Below are 12,936 nucleotides of genomic sequence, written 5' to 3' on the forward strand. Positions count from 1 at the left end.
AGTAGAGGCTGTGGTTACGTTATGCATCCATTAGATGGTGCTGCGCTAAAGGGAATGTCAACAAAACAGTCAGATAGGTCAGTCAAACTTTATTAATAGATTACAAACCAGCTCTCTGACAACTCCAAAATGAATAAACAGCTGTTTTATTATTTTCTCTAAGGTAAAGTATTAGCTAGTGATACAAGATGGCGGGATCTTCTGCGCATGCGTGTCACCGATCGTGCAGGGTCACCGATAGCGTCTTGACAGCGAGACCTGTTGCGGCTCAATATTGATCCATCAATAAGGCGCATGGTCAGCTTTTCAAAAAATTGAAGGCTTTTAGGTGCGCCTTATAGTGCGGGAAATACGGTACTTAAATGGTCCCGGGAGCCGGGTTGGGGGCGGGGTCAGTGGAGTTGCGTTAACCTTGAGTCTCGCAGTGTATTTATTCACAGTTAGCATTAGCATACGCCACGTCAAGCGCGGCTGACGTCCTCCGCTCGTTGTGTTGCGGGATGTTACAGCAGAGGCTCCCGGCCACTTCCTGTCATGCGTCGTCGGCCTAATGCAATCGGGCGGGACTCTCGTTATCATTTCCATGCGTTCTAACTGAGCGTCCGGGCAAAAAAACAAAACAAAAAACATCTCGGTATTGTTCCGAGTGGAGAATGTTGACAGGCGGGCACATACTGTACGAAAAGATCTCGCCACTTTCGAGGCTTCATATTGGCCGCGGGGACGAGATTAATGGCTTCTCTCACTTGCCGTTCTGTTGCATTGTGTTACAGCAGCTGCCCGTGGCGCGGGTGTCGCGTGTTGGGCCTTATGAAATCGGGGGGACCAGATGAGGGGCTATCAGACACCGCAGGAATGAGAGTGCGGCAGCCAGCGCCGGCTTATTGATCTGCCAGTCGAGGAAGACTTCACAAGACAATGTGGAAACCTGCCTTTGTGCTCATTGTGCAGCCGTGGACGTTTGATGTCGCGTTACTAGCGCGCGCGCATTTCCTCACTTCAGAAGAGAATTGTTTTGAGGATAGTTAAACTCCAGGCGCCTTTCAATGAGCACAATTAAGGAATTTACGGTTCGCTATCGACATTCTTCATTGTTCTTCTTGACTTTGGTGTAAATATTCTGTCTATATAAAGGCAATATTTTCCGTCATCTGTAACCTATGACAACTGACGTTGGGCTAGAGGCAGCTTATTACTGGGCTGGTCACCAGCCAGTAGGGATGTCATGATAAAGGCAGTATTGTGATATTGTGATATTAAAACTGCCACAATATCGTCGTCATCATGTTCACAATATTTAACTCATTCACTGCCATTGACGGAAAAAGACGTCAAATGATGCATATTTTTTTTTCTGGTCTGGCAGTGAATGTGTTAAAAGGAACACATCTGTTAAAAAAAAAAAGTCAGGTTGATTTCCATTTGTGCAGTTCTAGCACCCTCTAGTGGCTAGTTTATTAGTGCAATTTAATTTTCATTAGGGATGTTTTGGCCTTCTATGTTTCAAATCTATGCTAATTGTCAGATGAAGGGGAACCTAATTTGCTTGTGAAGCGATCAATGTGTGCTTGCATTAGCAGGTAAGTGCCTCAAAATTGTTATTAGAGATTGTAGGTGGTTTATATGCATTGCACAATAGTGCTTTTTTTTTAGTATGAGCTCTTTTTTTTTTCTTACAATATTGTGATCTTTTTTTAAATATCGCCAACACAATATCGTGATAATTATCGTATCGTGACCTTCATATCGTGATAATATCGTATCGTGATGTTTGGATATCGTTACATCCCTACCAGCCAGTGGCAAAGTGAAATCTCAAACTGATTTTATTTGAAACTTTGAGAAAACAAACCACTTGGCTTTCAATATCAGGAAAAGCATTAACAAAAAAAAAACATAACAATACTGAATTGTAACATTTTCGCACCACCCTGATAGGTTATTGCACAACTACTGAGGGTATTAGAGAGAGGTTAGTATATGTCGATAATTTATTGATCCCAAAGGAAAAGTGTGGAACATTAAAAGCCGACAACAAATGTCTTCATTTTAATAATAATAAGTGGGATTTTTTAAAGTAAGGCTTGTGAAGATACATTTACACATTTCCTCATCTGAGCACCGTTATAGTTTTGGATTTTAGCAATATAGGTCATTTTTATTTCATTTTTGAGTTTTATTTCTTTCAATTAATTTAGTTTAAAATAGTTTTCAGAGCAGGTTTGTATTTTTCTGAAAATTATTCTTTTTTTTTTTAGTTTACTGGTTTTAGTATTAGTTTTTTTTTTTTTTTTTTGCTATTTTGGCTCATTATTCGCAACAGCGAAATAAATAACTTAAAATGAGCCCCAAAAGCTCATGTATGATATTAATTGGCAAAGGCAAAAATGAGGGTGTTTTGTCTGTAATTCTAAATTCAGCTAGTTTTATAAAAACAAGATGCGATTACATTTGTTTATTTTTATTCCGTTCACAAAAATGTATTTTCAATTTTTAGCTTGAGCTATTATATTTCTCAGCATGGGCGAGTACGGAACACTTCACGTGCAATGGTAACATCATCGTCATACCCCCTTGGTTGTTGGTCTGCTTGAAAATGGGAAAACTCTTGGCCTAGTTGCCAAGTCATGAAGTGAGGGTATTAATAAATGTTCACAATGCGACAAAACACTGAATATTTTTTTTCTTGCAGATGCATTTTCATGGGCAGAAAAACGAGTTACTTGACCGTTGTGTAATTTCACACTTGATGGGTGGGCAGGCACTTCAGAGACCCAACTGTATGGATACAAGCAATGAAAAAGTCAATTTCCTATTTACAGGTATGTCTTCTTAAACAATAGACATGGTAGTGCAATACACGGAAAGAGCCTGCAGAGGCGCTATTGAGTCCATCTCAACTAACGTGAAATCGTTGTACCTATGTGCCCGGTCTAGCACAAAAACAAAGTGGACAAGGTCATTGGCTTTGTTGTGATCCAGAATTGAACTTGAAAACGCCTCTCCAGCTATTTAAGTCTTGTTTTGAATTCAAGTGCAGATAAACAACGGCGGATTAGCGAATGTTACGCTGCTAACTATGACAGCCTTGGAGGATGCCAAGCAGAGAGAGAGAGAAGAAAAAAAAAAAAAAGTCGACGCAATCAGATAGCTGGTAGGGGAGGCAACTTTCTTTTTTTTTTTTTTTTTAAAGACGTTCCAGTTGCATGGAAAAGTTCTAATTACGATGAGTCACAGGACCAAAGGAGTCGACCTTGCAAAGAAGTTACCGTGACAAATGTGGAAAAACGAATCATCAAAACACCGCCTTCAACGTTGCAAAAAGTGTAGTAACTTGGTGAATTGAATGTCGGTCTCAAGGCCGCTAGTATGAAGTTGAAGTGGAAAACGAAATGTATGACTGCGAGTTAAGCGGTGCGAAATGCCAGCCAGGGTCGTTGGCTTGAATGATAGAAAGGATTTTGCAATAAGATGTGCGGTTTTCGACATACAGTAAATGAGCTGTTTGAATGTGGGAACGCATAGAAAGGCAAATATTTATTTTTTAGTGGTTCAACTTCAGTACTTCTAACAGAAGAGTGATATCGAGTAGGAGTGAGTGGCCTTCACTACATTTAAAGTCATTGATTTACGGCTATTTTATTCAATGTTACTTTTAACTGGAGAAATTTGAAGCTGAATGTTCGGATAGTGAGCAAGTTGAGACGGAATCAACAGTTTCCTTTGCTTGCTGCAACCAAGTAATGCACTCCATTTTGTCTCAATTGCTTTGGGACACGATTAATCAGAAATCACTTTACACAAAATTGAAGGTTGTCAGTCCGCTGACACCGTGCAACAGTCAGGAGATGCTCGCCTCAGGCTTGCAATGGTTTTGTCCCGCTTCCCTCACACCCAAAAAACATACGGGAACTTATTGCAGAGGGAAAAAAACAAACTGAATAGGTGGATCCTTAATCTTAACAAGATGAATTCTCGCGGTATTTGTGATTTCACAAACTCCGGGAAATACATCTTGTACCACTACCACAAGAAACGAAAACGAAATTTTCACCCGTGGCTGTGATTGGTTAACACAAATGTGTAGAATGTCGCATCGTCCAATTAGCCTGAATTATTGTACAGAATGTCCCGCCTTTTCCCGACAAATTTGACACCATGTGAGCGACGTCATCTGAAAGTGCTTTTCTATTGGCTGCTACTTGATGATGTCACTTCTCTGGGACACACTTTCAAAAATCCTTATTCCAGTTATATCAAAATTAATCGACTTAAAATCACATTTAAAATCATCTGCAAACACTCATGCATTAAAGTAATTACCAAAGACTAAAACGAACATTTTTTTTCTAATTATAGTTTTAGTTAATTTTGTCAACATAAAATGTAGTTTGTTAGTTTTATTTTTTTTTTAAATAGTATTTTCGTTTTTAGTTTATTTTGTTAACAATTTTTTTTTGAATTTTTGTTTTAGTTCTTTTCTTTAGTTTTAGTTAACTAAAATACCCTTGGTTTTGACTGACTGACTTATGTCGCCATCTTATTCCATTTGTGTGCAGCATAACGGCTAAATGCTGCATCACCAAGTTTGCTTTGAAAGTTGGGCTCCACTAATCGACATCATCCGCTTCTTGTCAGTGAAAAAAGCTCATTCGTAAGTAAGAATGCAATAAATTTAAATAAATATCATACGAGCCGCCGTAGCTTATCGGGGGAGGGGGGGGGGGGGGGGTCAGATGTTCCCAATGCCCACTGGGATGTTCAAGGCTGAGCTAAAAAGGCCTTCCACAGGGCTTGAGAGGAAGCGAGCGAGGGGGATCACCAATACGGCTGCGCTCTGAACAAGTCGAGCGGCGATCTAAATAAAGTGCAGTATTTACCACATGCAACTGGAGGTGTCGTTAAAATCAATTGATCAAGCACAAGGCTGACGCTCGTGCACATTTTCAGTCGATTAAACAAAGCGGAATGGTCGAGGGGCAGAGTAGAGCCTCTCCACGAGCGCTTTCCGATTTAATGTTTGCTCCATGGTCGTCGGGGTGCATGTGCGAATGAAAGTGTCATTTAGTGCCACACGGAGCGTGAGCCGATTCAGCCGGTGACCGATAAACAAGGCGAGCAAGCTCCCCGAAAGCGAGCCGCTCGCCGTGACGAGTGTCACATGTCAATAACGGGGCCGTGAGGGTGCGACCGGAATTGGAGAAGAAAGAAGGGGATCGTGTTTTTTTTGTGGTGAAGGACGTGGAGGGAGGGGTGAGCCGCCTGCCGGAGGGATGCAGATTGACATTAAGGAGGCGATGGGGCCTAATGCTTTGAGGGATGATATTGAGCATCAAGCTGTGCTCAGTGTGCAGCCGTCCTAATCCAAACATATAATATCATTAAAGCTGTCCACTGCCGCTTGAGGCCTGACACACATATTCAATTTAGAGAATGCATGATGCAAAGCATATGGAGAAAGTCCAATAGTCCGTCCTTCACTTCAGAGCTTCCCAAACAACGGGAGGTGGACTCAGCCAGGGAATTTGTGCTTTCAATGCGGCCATATTATTTATATTTTGGGCAGTTTTTACCTTTACTCCACTCTGATACAATTGCAGTCATTACTGAATCGTGGCGCTCTCTGTACCAAGATGGTACAAATTGATGGAATTTGATAGAAGCGCTAACTGCTGACCAGGGTTGTAATAGTTTAGAATTTTTTTTTAGATTATTTCATTTTGACTTTTTTTTTTTTTTTAATATTAGTTTTAGTTTTAAGATTTTATTGTGTTCTTTTAAATACAGTATGGGGTATTTGCCAAGGTTTTTTTTTTTTAAAAAAAGAAAAAGTATTGTGTAATAAAGTTGACAACAGTTTTTAAACAACTGTTTGACCTTACTTTATCTGGGTCGATGTATAGCAATGCATAAAAAGTATTAGCCCCCCCCTTGAACTTTACCTTTTGCCACATTTCAGGATTCAAAAACTTTATAAATTATATATATATAAAATTTATTTTCTTTTTTATTTACAAAAATTAGTTAGTTTTTTTTTTTTTTTTTTTTTTTTTTTACAGCACGTGGGACCACAAGCATGAAGTGGAACAAACAATTTATTAAACTTTTTTTTTTTTTTTTTTTTTTTTTTTTTTTTTTTATAAATAAAAAGATTTAAGCCTTGGGAAATTATTCATCCCCTTTTCGCTCAGTGCAGACAGCCCCCCCACCCAGAAGTTCCCTGTATTGGCAAGAATTGTTTCCATACATTGAATTGAAAAACTCTTTCTTCAGGATGCAGTAGAGGTTGAACCAACCAGGTTTTGGTAATTTTGGTGCTGTGGGGGATTATCGATTGAAATGAGATTTAACAGATATCACATTTTGGAATTGAAACCCGGACACCTCACGCAGATCAGCAGGTGTTCGCACTGATTGGTTGGAACAGCAAACTGGCAGTGATGCCTGAAAGATGTCGAAATGGCATAAATATGCTACTCTGTCTTCAAATATAACAAAAAGCATATAACCATGTCAATATAACAGACATCTGACCTGTTAACACTGAACGCGATTGGATGAATGAGTCAGTGGGTGTGGCCACTGCAATGTAGGATGGCGGTGAGCGTGAGTGAGCCAGCTTGTATTTGGAAGGCAAAAGTCTGCAGAGCGAGTTGACAGCTGAAAAAAAAAAATCGACTCACCTAGCATCACCTTAGCTTTGAATACAAAAATGAACTGAAGTCATTCAACTCCTAGGATGTTATGTCTACCTAAACTCAATAATTGCAACAAGTGTGCTGTATTTACGACTACTACCGCTACCGTTTCATTTCTAAATTCTGCTGTGCCAGTGTTGGCCCATTCAAAGCCGAGTTACTAAGTGTGTGAGCAGACAAGAAAGAGCGGCAGTGTGTTTAGTGCTATTAAACTTGCAGAGGCGAGCAGCCTACGGGCCCTCCGCCGTTGACCTGGAGGTGACATTGATTTAAATCATGCTTTCAGCAGCCGTATTTGGTCTTATTGATCAATATCTCCCGACCAGAGAAGCATTTCCTTTTGGCTGTCTTGAGAAAGCCAATTAAGCTCTCAGTAGGAATTTGAAACGCACGCAGCGCCATTAAATAATGCATAAGGACAATAAATATGACTGTAGCGCTTGTACGAGTGCAGGTCAGACGAGTTCTATTGTACGCGTCTAATCGGAGAGCCGGTGGACAAAACGTGGAGCGTTTAATGCGCTCGTCATCCTCGCGGAAGCGGCATTAGGAAGGAGATAATGCCTCTGCGAATTCACTCGACTTCATATGCCACCGTGATGAGCTATCATCGGGCCCCTCACGTATTGATTTATTTGCCAGAGAGAGCTAGCGTATGTGCTCTTCATCGGACCGCCTCATTCTTGGCCTCACTGGAGATGTTGAACTCTGCGGCCTATTAAAAGGCTGCCAGGCAGCGGAAGCACTTAACTATTCCGGTGAAGCCAAGAGACGGCGAGCGTCAACGTTCTCTGTTTTGCTTCAAAGTCATCCGCTTTAATACCGACACATGCATAATGTAGCACCACCTTGCAAACTTGGGACTGTAAAAGTCTCACTGCGGATTTTATTTTTAGCATCTACATACAATTTATTGTCAGAGCGTGTTAAAGTGGAATCACAATGGCGCGGTTGTATTTCTGTTACCAGCCAAGGAAATTAGAGGCAGATACTTGAAGCCTCGAGGCTGTTTCTTTAATGGATGTGGCTTTGATTTAGCACGTTAGCAGGTAGCAGCAGCATAGATGTCCCATTGGGAACGTGGATAATGTGCTCGAGTCGTTCTTTTAAAGTGCACTCTGCTATTGTCGGTTGTAGCCCGCTAACTTTTTCAGATAATTCTTAGTTATTAACAGCAGTTTATTTTTTTTCTACACTACACTTTGTGTTTGGGATGCTTTAGCCACTTATCACTCAGCTAATCTATACCTTCTTCCTATTTACATTCTTGTCAAGTGATTAATAAGAGAAGTGCAATGGATATTGTTTACAAACTTAAAACAGATTCAGACCAGACCGAAGGAACTTCAGTTGTGAAGGTGCTCTGAGTAGCGTTGAACATCCATCCATCCATCCATCCATCCATCCATCTTAATTGCTTATCTTCACAACAATGACAAAATCACCACCAAAGATTAACATAAACCCAGATGTGTAGACTGAGAGAAAGTTCAAGTGTGTACATCCTGTATTTAAAAAGTGCATTCTCCTGAGTGAAACCGGCATACTGGGCCTTTAAGTTGGTTCAACAATTTTCTTTTTAGAGTGTGACAAAGGCTGCAATTTGGAGAAAAATAACTTTGGCTTCATTTTGATTGGTTGGTAGAATCTCATATTATGAGACTCATAACAGCGCGGCAGACGTGCTAACCACTAAGCTCATCGTGCTGCACCCCCGGAGATTCGATCAATAGAATAAGTTGTAAAACATAAAAGTCAGGAACCACACCAAAGGTTTTGGTTCAATAGAAATACTTTTATGTGTAGTGTAAATCTACCCCAAGAAGTAGTAATGGAAAATCACCTTGACTGAGCCACAATTCAGTATCCTCACGTTCAGTTAGTTTGTTCAACACTGCAAAATAGCCTCTGGCTGCTTGTCAGTTAAGTGATGCAGCACTTTGATATTCACCTGCTCATGCCATGATCCGATTGTGTTGCTCTAAGCCATATTGATTGATCGCACGTCCACTATTTCATAATCCTGTATCGAGCCTCTTTAACCGGCAAAAAGTAATGCCGACAAAAGTCAGGAATGGATAAGTGTGTAAAAAGCATCACCGGTGGGAATGAGGATGTTGGGATTACACGCGCGCGGGCGTCTTCCATATCGACTTATCGACCAAAAGAGACACATCAAATCTTTGGACGCCTAATGGTGTGTGGCGGTGACAAACGCCCGTCCCGAGTGACATAAAAGTGACACTAATTCAGAGACGACGCAGCGGTCGCGTCGGTTAAATCGGACCTGTGGCTGACACAGACGGAGGTGGTCCAAATTGAAAAGATGAAGCTCAGTGTGGTTTCTGACACTCACACTGTTAGTTGCAAACACATTTGAGTCACTGATGAGCCGAGACGTTGGACACTTGCCCGGTTTGTGGAAGGCTGAATTCGATTGCCGACTGACTCTTCACTTTTCTTTTGGTTTCAACTTCAGGTTTTACGCGATACCGTTTGACACATTTGCTTGACCCCCCCCCCCCCCCCCCCCCCCCAGTATTGGATAGATTTGGGGCATCTGAATAACTTAAAAATGATATTATTTTAGTATAGATTAAATAAATTCCTGTTGGCATGACTTTAGCTGATCACGAGCTTTAGCTTGGGACAATCTATTTAGCCTAGCACATGCTTTGTTAAGCTAGCACATGCTTTGTTAAGCTAGCACATGCTTTTTAGCATAGCACACCTCAAGATTCATGGGCAAGTCATTCAACGTTGCTGGGTGCTCATAAGAATATACTGTAGCTCCAAATTTCCATTTCAAAGCATTTTTTTTTTTTTTTTTTTTTTGAGAAAAATTTGTATTGTAATTGTTGAAGGTTTATGCTCAGCCGAGTGCTGTTCAAGATGCACTTTAAGGGCCCTGTGAATCAATGAATAGCCACAGATGACTTTGGGGTGAAAGGTGGGGTACAATTTAGCCTGGTTGTCAGCCAATCGCAGGCCACATATAGACAACCATTCACACTTGGATCTGCACCTAATAAATAAAAAAATAAAAAAATGAAACATTTTTTGTAATGTGGGAGGAAGCCAGAGTACCTAGGAAACTTTCGCCAGCATGGGGAGAACAATCACCGCACACAAAAGATGGCTTGAACTGAGAATCAAACCCAGAACCTCTTGGCTGCGAGTCAGGCACGCTAACCACTTGCTCACCATGCTGTCCTGTTTGCACAATTTCTTTTAAATAAGAGAGCCAAATTTCACAAGGACAAATGCGGTGCCAAATGAATGAATGAAGTTTGCGTGTGGCGGCTTTCACTACAGCAGCACTTTTCTTGAGGTCGACAGAATAAACGGTTGTTCAGCACAATGCTATACGTTTCCCCAGCAGAAGGACACTTGAGCAGCTCGGCTTCTTGCTGACAAAGTGCGAACCGCTGCTCAGGAAATCCATCCGTCAGATCAACATCTATTGGACGTTTCTATCCTTGATTTTTGTTGAGTTTGAAACGACGGGGCTGGTTGTCGCCGCTTGTTTCGCCGCCTGTGAAAATTGTCCGCTGACTCAGGCGAGACAGCATAGCACGACATTTTCCAGTGTCGCACGGAGTCAACAGCTCGTTTTGGTCATTAGCATAACGCCACGGCCATTGTAGCGCTCCAGTGTGTCAGCTCCTGTCAACTCTGAGTGTATCAATGTCAAAGCCCATTCATGCGTGTTTAACCTGAGCTATGAGAGCCCATTCGAAAGCCAGCTGGACCATTTGGCTGTGTTCCAATTCCATCAAGAATGATACTGTCTTTGGCTTGTATCAAAACACTGATTGATCAGTTCAGTAGACCTTCAGAACGCAAACTCAGTCCATTTGAGGATCATCTAAAATCCATGCAGCTATTTGCTATGACGCTTGAAACCAAATTAAGGTTTGGGGTGAGCTGTAGCCAATTATACCTGACTTGGATCTTGAGATGCCTGGACTGGTTGGCAAGCAATTTCAGAGCACACATAGACAAACAATTCATACTCACATTCACACCTGTGGACAATTTCTATGGACAATTCGGTTTCTTGCACGAGTCATCCTTGCCTATGTACCGTTAAGAACTGATCGCTTTTGTTCCCATCAGTGGCTAACCAGCCGCTTTATGTACATGGCGATATTCTGTAATTATTCAAAATTGGCAAGGTTGTTGACACCACCTTTCTCTGTGATATTTCAAATTTACAAGACATCTGTATTTTCACATTTTTATTTTACAGGCACTTTCAATTTAGAGGTTGAACATATTTGATGGCCTCAGTGAGGATCCACTGTTGAAATTAATGCGCCTGGATAAATTTTAGTATACTTGCTATGGACACTTTACTTGACATTTAATTTCAAGCTTTTTTTTCCCCCCCCACCACCGATTGCATGATTTTATGACTTTGTGTAGCTAAATTCACGCATCTCGTCTTCTCTTCTGCATCGCAGTGCGCCATTCTGACTCACTTTTGTGTCGCATTACCATTTGAATTTACAGTGAGGAATAACATTAGTGCTGAAAGACATTTTTTTGTATCCGTCTGGCAGGTTTGCGCGACTGCCTTCAGAATCCCACACAAACTATCCTCTTTGTTCGACTGTATATTGATAGAAAAATCAGCGTCTGCTTTTATTACAGATGAGACAGTTCAAGGCTGCAGCTGACATAATGTCGACAACAGCTCAGCTATATGGCTATACCTCGGGTGCATCATTGTCCCTCTACAGTACAACATAATGCTAGTTCACTTTGCCGTGACACTGCGGCGGTGACATTGCTGCAAACAGACTCCGAATCCAACGTCTGAAAGGCAATTTAGTGGGCTACTGATAATATCTGACGTGTCTTTATTTGTTTCTTAGTAGGAACACAATGAACAACTTTTGTGAACCTATATGTCTACCAATACTCCACTCAGAGTTTTTTTGGGGGGGCATTTTCGGGGTCACTTTCTTCCACTACTTTACTCACCAGCTGAAATATTGGGTACATTTGTACAAATTCAACACAGTTGTTGTTGAACTGTGAGAAGTACTTTCACCACAGATTTGAACCCGAGTGCACCGGGTTGAAAAAGAATAGTTGGGTTTTACTTTCTGGAATCTGGCTCATATCAGACACGTACGGCCGGTTTCATCTGAGGATCCTTCCAACTCCAACGTAGGCACGACACAGATGATCGTCACATTTCTGGCACTGTTAAACTCGGAGAACAGCACCATCAACCTGGGAAGCGATACCATGATGGTGTCTTCCAAGTTGGGATAACAACAGTAGGGATAGCACATTTAGTCAGATTACCTGGAATCGGTAGTTCTTTCAACTACAACATGAGTACCCCACTTCTGACACTGTTTATTACGGAACTCAAAGAAGCAGTATCCTCAAACAGGCTTGAAACTGGGTCTTCCGCTGACCTCAATGCTACTCAGCACTTGGACAACCAGAATCAAACACACCCTAAAGTGGGTTTAGGATCAGTTATCATGGATAACCAAAAGTACACAAAGGGTTCTTCCAACCTGGCACAACACTGACACAGCTGGTGTCCCTCTTCTGCCACCATCTCACTTTTAACACTTTATGGATCTCTGAGGACTCTAGTAGTTGTACTCTCAACCTGGGTTTTAGCTAGTCTACTGGTTTCCTTCACTTAAGTCCAATTCAAGTCATCTGTGGTTTGCAGCAGGTGGCATTTCATCTACTATCCCATTCCTGACTTCATTTCGTACAGCACACTGAGGAGTCTTACCCACAGGGTTTAAACCCGGGTCTGGAAAAACCTGCATTCTGATTTCAACACCAAATCATAGCACGTTCAGTCACTCTACCTTCCATTCTGGAGTCTTCCTGTCCCAGATGAGTCATCGCTGTTGGTTTATCAGGCATGGATAACCTTCCTCATGGGTTCCTCCAACACAGATGACAGAACTGTCATCTTGCTTTTAATGAAACTCTGCGGAGTCTAGACCCTGAGGAGTTGTACCCTCAACCTGCCTCAAAAACCTCTTCCAACTAGACAGTTGGCACACCACAGATGGCCTCATAGCTACCTTCTTACTCGGAGCAGTCGTACGCTCAGGATTTGAATTTGGGTCTATTAGGTGGAAAATCTAGATGGACCCTTCTACAACTGAAAGTTTCCTGTCACACACACAATCCTAGGTTTGATGGCCCGAATGCCTCACCCATCACTGGAGTCCAGACAGTGATAACCTTC

At 41.6% G+C, this 12,936-nt stretch overlaps 1 protein-coding gene across 4 annotated transcripts in view; it reads left to right on the forward strand.

Moving 5' to 3' along the window:
* The window catches only part of lrfn1 (leucine rich repeat and fibronectin type III domain containing 1), a 233,431-nt gene that overhangs the window by 75,790 nt on the left and 144,705 nt on the right, over positions 1–12,936 (forward strand). The window contains exon 1 of one of the 4 annotated variants that reach the window (XM_077541970.1): positions 2,749–2,822. The exons of the other annotated variants lie outside the window; for them this stretch is intronic. The gene's annotated coding sequence lies outside the window, so the exon portion shown is untranslated. Of the gene's footprint in view, positions 1–2,748; positions 2,823–12,936 lie in introns of those variants that run through there. 4 annotated transcript variants of the gene reach the window in all.

The sequence above is a fragment of the Festucalex cinctus genome, chromosome 13, assembly GCF_051991245.1.
Source record: "Festucalex cinctus isolate MCC-2025b chromosome 13, RoL_Fcin_1.0, whole genome shotgun sequence".
Taxonomy (NCBI): Eukaryota; Metazoa; Chordata; class Actinopteri; order Syngnathiformes; family Syngnathidae; genus Festucalex; species Festucalex cinctus.